This window comes from Nilaparvata lugens, chromosome 11 (assembly GCF_014356525.2).
Source record: "Nilaparvata lugens isolate BPH chromosome 11, ASM1435652v1, whole genome shotgun sequence".
NCBI classification, from domain to species: domain Eukaryota; kingdom Metazoa; phylum Arthropoda; class Insecta; order Hemiptera; family Delphacidae; genus Nilaparvata; species Nilaparvata lugens.
The window spans coordinates 15,085,344-15,094,081 of NC_052514.1; the positions used below are offsets into that span (position 1 = coordinate 15,085,344).

General features: G+C 29.9%; 1 protein-coding gene across 12 annotated transcripts in view; it reads right to left on the bottom strand.

Moving 5' to 3' along the window:
• LOC111056297 (4-coumarate--CoA ligase 1) overlaps nucleotides 1-8,426 on the bottom strand; it is a 40,229-nt gene extending 31,803 nt beyond the window's left edge. For 5 of the 12 annotated variants that reach the window (XR_005572466.1, XM_039437655.1, XM_039437662.1 and 2 more), the window contains exon 1: nucleotides 4,402-4,657. The gene's annotated coding sequence lies outside the window, so the exon portion shown is untranslated. Of the gene's footprint in view, nucleotides 1-4,401; nucleotides 5,721-8,165 lie in introns of those variants that run through there. The other 7 variants (XM_039437659.1, XM_039437656.1, XR_005572467.1 and 4 more) reach the window with 6 other exon arrangements.
• Nucleotides 8,427-8,738: the final 312 nt, after the last annotated feature.

Sequence of the window (8,738 nt, forward strand, 5' to 3'; positions counted from 1 at the left end):
ATCGTTGATTGGTCTCTTGAAATACTAAACTGACTATTCATTTTAACAAAGGTAAAATTGTAGTTACCTCGTTACCTGCAAAACAATAGGCCTACATTTACATCATTTGACAGTGAATGTAAGGAATCATTTGTAAGTGTTTTGTAAGGAATAACTGAATATCAGAGTGCAATATTATATTGAGAGTGCATTCCTGTTTTCATTTTATTTAAATAAATGAGACCCAGATCAAAAATACTTGTCTAACGCTATTCAAGCGTACCGTAATTCATTTCAATAGATTTAAAACGTATTGTAAAGTAAAGCTAGAGATAAGAATAGATTTGAATAAAATTTGGGATAATTTGAACAGATGTGGGAAAAACACAAACAATTTCAAGGTCATTAATGAATATTGGGAGTGAATTTACCATTGAAAATATATGATAAGTGAAGGATTGGTGAACACTATTATGTGCAAGGTCTATAATAATACAGGTCATGACACAGTCCCGTGATGCATTGCAAAATCGACATTATGTGGGGTCTTTATGGCGGTACATTTGAAATATTCCAATCTGCTCACAAATATTCAAATTTATCATTATAGATTGAACAACATGATGTGTTATTTTGTTATATTGTTCAAGGATTATTGCTTGGCTTTGAATTGTAAAATAAATTCTTCCAACAGAATAATAACATTTAGATTCCAACTAGGAACTGAATTGTTGATTTTTAGATTGGGAACTTCAAACTCTTTTTGAGGTTTGCCTTTTGCCCAAATGCCTTATGAATCATAACAAGTTACAAGAATAAGAACAATTTTTAATAATAAAAAAAATGAATTATTGAACCATTTATTATTGAAATTCCATTATTAAAGAAAACCTGAATTTACATATTATCTGAACCAGAATATTGTTTTTAAAAAGCATAATGCATGATTTTGTTATGAGCAGATTGGAATACTTCAAATGTACCGCCATAAAGACCCCACATAATATGGCCGCTCCATAACGAACACGAGTGTCATGACCTGTATTTATAGACCTTGATTATGTGAAGCACTCATATTTTTATTTGTTAGATGTATGATCGTAGTAAGTTATTGCATAATTTTCTGTAAATCTGATTTGATAGCAATAAGACAAAAATGAGAAAATCCTTATGTAAGAAAATGAATACATAAGGATGAGATTGAACAAAAAAATCGTTTTTGGCTAAATTACAAGTATAGTGGGATTGACTACAAACTGTCCGGATTACTTATGAATAACACAAATGCTCCCCCATTCACATAACGCTGACATTTCAAAGTGATCATCACTGAAGTATTTTTCTAAATGGGTACTATTTTTCTAATGGAATCAAAATGAGAGTTATAAAAAAATGTTAAATGCAGAATGTTCAAGAATATACAAATGGTATGGATAGATCCTTCATATTTAGATCATTCGGTTTAAATTCTTCAATTTATTATAGTTTGAAATGTTTCAATAGTGATTCACACATTCAGCTGAACGTGACATGAACAATTAATTAACCATAATATGAATACCGAGATTGCATTATTCCAGAACTAAAGTTATACTATTACTCAAGTTATAAATTTTATTACTCAGAAAGGAGAGCGAATATAAAATAAGCGAGATTTATCACATATTGAAGATTTAATCACTTCCTATGAGCACGAATAATGGTTCACTTTATTTTTATCGCTCATTCTATGTAATCTCACCAACGTCCAACACCTCAATGATTACTCATCAATTATTATTAGATTTGAATTAATGTAATGTTGTAAGTTGTCACATAAGTAATGAGTAAAAACAACTTATCTCATAATAGAACACTTTTCATTTATAAATAGAGTCACTAATGATAACTGTGATAGCACGATTTTGCATAGGCAAATGTTCCTTGATTGAAAATATAACTGCTGAGACGTGCATAATATTATTTATGCTATGATCTATAAATGAATTCACCGCAAAATGGATGATTACTTGATAAAGAATGAAGTTTTTACTCAAGATTGAAAATTTTGGAAAATTATCTTAAGATACAAAAAACCTATAAATGAAAATATGTATCAATGTATGAATATTTTTGAGAATAACTCATCTAAGTGAATCTGTATACATATATATTGTTTAGAATGTAGTAATAGATATCATTGATTCTCTTTAATGGAATAAAGATTTCTGACTTGACTTGTGTATGTTGAACTAGTTTTCAATAGTATTAAAACATTTGTTTGAATAACATAGCTACTTGACTGAATCACAGTTACTTTCAAAATCGGTAAGTTACTGACAACTAAAGAAAATATGTTATCTGAAACACACTTTGCAGCATTCATAATTTACTACAGTTCAACTTATCGCTTAATTAGTGATATTAGTATTCAACGAACAGCAAAAGAGTTAAGTACTGCTCTGCATTCAACTGAATATTAATTATTCACTCAGCGTGCACAATCTGGCAACAACGCCAGTATTTTGTACACAACACTTCAGACAAGCTGTACTTATGAAGTTATATTATCTCAAAAGCAAAATATACAAGATCACTGTAGTTTAGTGCAGAGTAGAGGTTAACAACCTCTGGTTCTTCAAATGTACAGGGGAGAAATCTAGCGATTAATTTTTTCAAACAGTTGCAATGCAATTTTCAAATAATTATCTACTTGCTTCTCATGAAATTGAGCAAAAATACTGAAGTATGAGAATAAAAAATACAAAAACAGAACTCGTCTAGTTATAGACTTGATTATCTTGCGGGTTTTCGGATTGGGAGGAATAATGGTATATAAGTATAGTTGTATCTTCAACAGCACTTGGATGAAATCCAAAACTACAGTTCCATGTATGGAGCTCTTGACAAACCGGTTTTATTATTGATAAAAACAAATCCCCAGAGGAATCTCCAGAAGTGCATACGATGTAGGATGTTGGGCTGGAATCTGAGGATTTAACATACGGTAGTAGGCCTACAGAAGGGGTGAAAATGGGTAGAAAAAACTGAAAAAAAACATGAGACTTGAAAATAAAAAGCACTACTGAATAAGTATAGAAAGAAGAAAGAATAGAGATGATGGGGAAAATAGAGATAGTTTTCATCTGAAGATCACTAATTACTTCAGGGGGAAGAGATTTGTCCGGGTCCGGAAGAGATAAGTTGCGCCCTGGGCACCCTGCAAATTTTCCGTCCTTTTTTCTAGTCTATTGAATAATTAATATGAAAAATAGTTAAAATGTAAATCATATCAACGGATAATTGAATTGTAACTCTGATTCATAAGTCTGGAAGATAATAATCATATCACAAAGCAATTGACTCACAAGTCACAACCTGAACACCATAATAATGAATCACATAAAAACCGCACTGAAACGCGAATTTGAACACCACAAATAAACTGTAGTTCTATGAATTGAAATCCAAAAAAAAAACAGTACTGTAACTGACATTATATTTGTGCTGAATACCAGTTAATATAAGTTTTCTGAAAATAATGGAGGACTGAGTTTATATCATGAAAAAACTAATGTTTTATTTTATTTAAATCATCTATTTTATTTATTTTATTTATTATTTTTACATTAAAGCACTGACCGAGAGAGGAAAACTAAGGATACTCCTTGTACTTAGTCTCTCCCAAATTAAGATAATATTTTAAAAGTCCGAAATAGGGTTATGATTTCACTCTTCTAAAAATTAGTTCATTTTTACTAAAGAACAACAAAACTGAAAATTTTGAATTTTGACGAATGAAAACCTGGATAAAACACACAAAAATTACACTCGAATTACCATTAATTGAAAAATTTAGAGCCAGAAATAGTAAGAAAGGTTAAAAAATCATTGAACATGATAAATAAAGATTTATCACAATATGATAAGAAACCAAAAGCTTTCTGTTCAAATCTGTTTCATATTGTCAAAGTCTTGTCAATACAGGATTAAAAAATGAGACAAATTCGAAAATAATTAATCTATTCAAGAATAAACCAGAACTATTTAATCATCAATTGAAAATAATGATGTGAAAATCCATTCAATTCTTCATTATTTTATGACAATAATAAATTATTCATTGGAGGAGGAACAGCAAAATTGACTAGGTAATAGTCCAAGGTTTGTTCCCATCACTCATCTCTATCATTTTTGTTCATATGTATGATATTTTATCGCCTCCTAAATTAGTATAACTGTTATTTAAGAGGTAACTTATTCTAGGAAAAAACTATTCAAATTTCTAAAACGATATATAGACTGTAAAGAAACCTTATAGAATATTATTGAAGATAGGTTGAGCCTGAAAGAACGTTTCAAGGAGTGAATTACAAACAAATGAATCCCAATTAATTATGAATGAAGTACCAATTGGTTTGTTAATTTGTTGAATTTACTCACCGATAACTATTTGAAACCGTGTATGGCCCAAGTTCACAAGTTATGAATTATAGATTTGATTGGAAGTGAACAGCAGAATCTTACAGCAGCTCATGCAGTGATTTCCCACACAATCTTGACTTGACGTGAACTTTGGCCGGGAGGTGGCAAACTTAATCAAACTGAAACGCGCCACCACAAGTTGATTAGCATTCACAATCTAAACTAGCCGAGGGCCAAACTCCCAAACTAACTGCTGTGCTGTGCTGCCTAAACCAACTTGTTTTGCATTGGTGAGGTTGTCACAGTGCTAGTGCTGATAGGAATGCTCCTACAATGATACTAAACAATCCATTGCTAGAGAAATTATTGATAAAATATAATTTGGAATTCAAATTAATATTGGAAATAGCGACTATGAGATCATATTTTCAATTATTTTTTATACCAAAATTTTATTTAAATGTCGACACATAGGTAGAATCTTATAGTCATCATCAGAATCTTATGGGCATCATCTAACAATAAAATTAAATAAGCCTATATTAATAATAATTGTATTAATACAGAGATTAGCAGTGGAGTAATCTTCAATGATTAGCCTATATTGTCATAGGGATTTCAAAGAAATGAATTTCGTCTACTGTATTTGGCAAGGTATTTGTCTATGAAGTCTAATTTTACTACCATAGGTAGTATTTTTCAATTGTAGGTTGTAGCGTACCTGACACTCTACTAAGTTTATCAGATGATCTAAAAATGAAGGTATGGTCACAATTCACAATTATTTATTAATGTATACAAATACAGTATTTATCAGTTAGTTAGAACACTGATTATAGCATCAACATGAGAGACGAACCTTATATGGATAATTTTATTAATTGAAACAAAAGTGATGTCCTTATTATGCTGGTTTTCTTTTTGATATGATGTATCGAGAGAATTTTTGAATTATCAATTGTAGGTCTTTTATGACTATATTTTAGAATGAAGATGGATATTTTGGAGCGAGCCAAATTTACTTGTTTGAAGTGAAATGTTATATTGTTTGAATACGAGTTATTCGAGGACAATATTTACCTAGCTTGGAGAGAGACATACTCACAATTTGCCAAGGGCTGAATTCAGCAATTTTTGAAATAAGCCTATATTGTAGACTAATTTAACTTCACTTCATTATCACAATTTATTATGTATCATTTAAACAGACACGACAAGCAACAAAACGCGTCTTGTATCTCAAACGTTCCTGTAGATAAAAGTAGTGCGCACATCCCTATTTTTCACAGCCACAAGCCACCACTAAATTAATCTCTTCTCCTACAACCTCCCCCCCCCACAAAACGGTGAGACTGTTTATCTATTTGTTTTTGGTGCTGGCAGACCGGTTTAATTGGATCAAAGTGTCATCTATTATCAGAATGAGACTTCGATTGATAACAACAGAAGAGGAAGGCTCTCTTACCACACCCATCATTTATTAAATAGTAAAGAATCATGCTATAAAATCATTTAAAATCATTCTATAGAATATATTAAGTTATAGCATATATTGGCTACATTGAAAACAGTAATGTTTCGTAGAGTTATTTGTTTATTTCCCGGAATTCTTCTATTTCTTGACTCTATTAGTGAGAATCTTAATACTTTTTCTCCTTCTTATATAATAAATCGGCACCTTTTTACTGATATCATTTGAGGATCCGCCGATCACTGCTCCTGTATGATAAATATTCAATTTTCTTTATTTTTCTTTCCTCAATTTTTTCATTTCATTTTTTTTTTAAAGATTAAAAAGTAACATGTTATCGCTAAGAAATCTTCAATATGTTTTGTTTTATATTATTACTTTTATTTCATTTAAATTTACTTTTTTCATTGATCTTTTACTTTTCTTTGATATGGATTTAAAACTATAATTTACAGTACCATATGTTTTAGTATTATGATATTAATGTGTTTTATTTAGTTATCAAGTTAGTAAAATGTAGTTACTTCTGTACTGGAAAATCATGCAGGCCATTGCCGGCCATTTAATAATTTATAATCAATTATTGATAAAACGCAATAGATCTAGATCCAGTAAGTAACCTGGACGTACCTGGACTTACACACAGACGTATAGTTTTGTAGGGGTATTTTTGTAATAATAATACTATTAAATTTTATTGTATAGTGCATTTTAAAGAATGAAGAATTTGATTTGAGAGTAGTTTATTTTACACTGAGTCATTTATTGTTGTTCAAGCTAAAGAAAAGACAAACGAATTGAATAGAGCAAAAATAGACTCGCATGTAATTTATGATTGAATTTTACAATTAAAACCAGTTTTCATATTTATTTTTATGCAAGAAAGCAAGAATGATTTGAAGAGCAATCAAATCTTGATGATCATCCCTAATATTACTATCATAATGGATGAATTTTGGAAAAAATAAAGCGATGTGATAAACAAATATAATTCATAGGTAAGTAAATTGTTGGAATCATATGGGTAGCTTGATTTAATATGATGTTGTCGCTTTATTATTAAGTCCATCTCTCTTATCTATGGAATGTTTCAGACACCGTGGAAGAGGTAAGAGTAGAATTCGGTCATGATTTGATAAAGGAAGCGATAGAATGTACAAATAATAAACTAGTTCTTAAGTGTTAGCATAGGCCTAAAAGATTGGAGTAAACCAAAATTACAAGTGGTACGAAATTATTATTTTAAAATGATTCAGTTACGGGTACTGTAACAGTATGTGATACTGTATTACGATGAACAAGGATCAAGCATCAAAACAATGCACATTAAGTGCCGGACCGCTGACTTCTTCGATTAGCAGTAGACGTGACTTGACTAAATGAATTGGTTATCATTAGCTTTCATTGACAATTCCGGAAGAGTGCAATGACTTCAACAATGGAATTATTTCAGATTTATTTCTACAATGATGCAGGTTGGATGCCCAGTGAGATTGGATATTGAACTATCTTGACACATGAATTTATAGTAATTCAAGTTATTATACAACAAATCTGAATCATCTTATCACAGTCAATTAGTTCTGAAACTTTTAGTGTCAGATTTGAGTGTCAATGAGCGATAAAATATTTATAATATCTATCATATTATATATTATAATTATGATTTGTGAATGTGAATGAAATAAAATAATATCATAGGCTACTAAATTAGTATTATAAGCCAAATCACAAGAAAAGATTAGGCTAGCATAGCATAATTTATTATTAGGCTAATTGTGTTTTTCTAATTTCTAATGAGTTAGGATCTAAATTTAATACTGCAAAAGAATTTACAAAAAGAGAAACTGGTTCATCCTATAAAATACCAACAAACCGATTAGCCTATTGCGGTTGGCATTCCTATTACCTAAGGATGTGAAAATTATTTACATAGCCTAAAGATTCCTTTCCATTTATAGTTATTATAGCTTGTTTGAGCTTCATAGATGCCTGCATCTAGGCCTAGATAACCTTATTCTAAATATAATTTTGCAAGGATTTTTTCAAATTTAACTTTTAAATTTTTACTTTAATTAAAAATACAAAGGTTCATCAATAGTAGTTTTACGGTAATAACAAAATCAACTTAGTGTTTCAGCTATGTAAACTGAAAACCAACCTCAAAATTCATAAGCGATTAGCATTGTTTCTAATTCTAATCAAGTTGAATACAATTTTATATTAGCCCTAAATCATCTTGATTATTGTTAGAGGAATAATTGAGGAAGTGAATATGATAGTAGTTTTTGAATATTAAAAAAATAATTACCTAAGCCGTAAAACAATGAAGTTCCGAAGTTTCCAAAGTAGTAGAGAATGATTTTGCTTGTGGATTGTATCCTAAATCCTACTTATATCGTTAGTAGATTTCAGTTCTGCTCAATTATTCAAAGAAATCTACCAATGTTGAATAGTTAAAATTGATCTTTTAGTAAACAAAATTAAAAGTCAGTTATTAATAAAATTTTGAGGACATGTCTGAGGCTCCAAAATATTTACAAATTGAAAACATCAGCTGAAGCCGAATGCCTCCTAAATCTACAATAGGTGAAGGTGGCTCACCACGTAGATCTAGATCTCACTGCTTACATGGCGGCAAACTATTCAAATTATCGTTCGGAGAATACTCAAATTTCTTGAACAAAATAAAAAAATAATATTTTTTAATCTAACACAAAACATATTTACAAGCTTAAAGAAGAATGTAAACTTTCGAATATTTTTACCCATTTTGAAAGAGATAATAATTTATTCATCAATTTAAACGTACAGTATATGTAAACTGATACATAATTTCAACTCAACCTATTGTAAATAATTAATTATGTAAAACATGCAATAA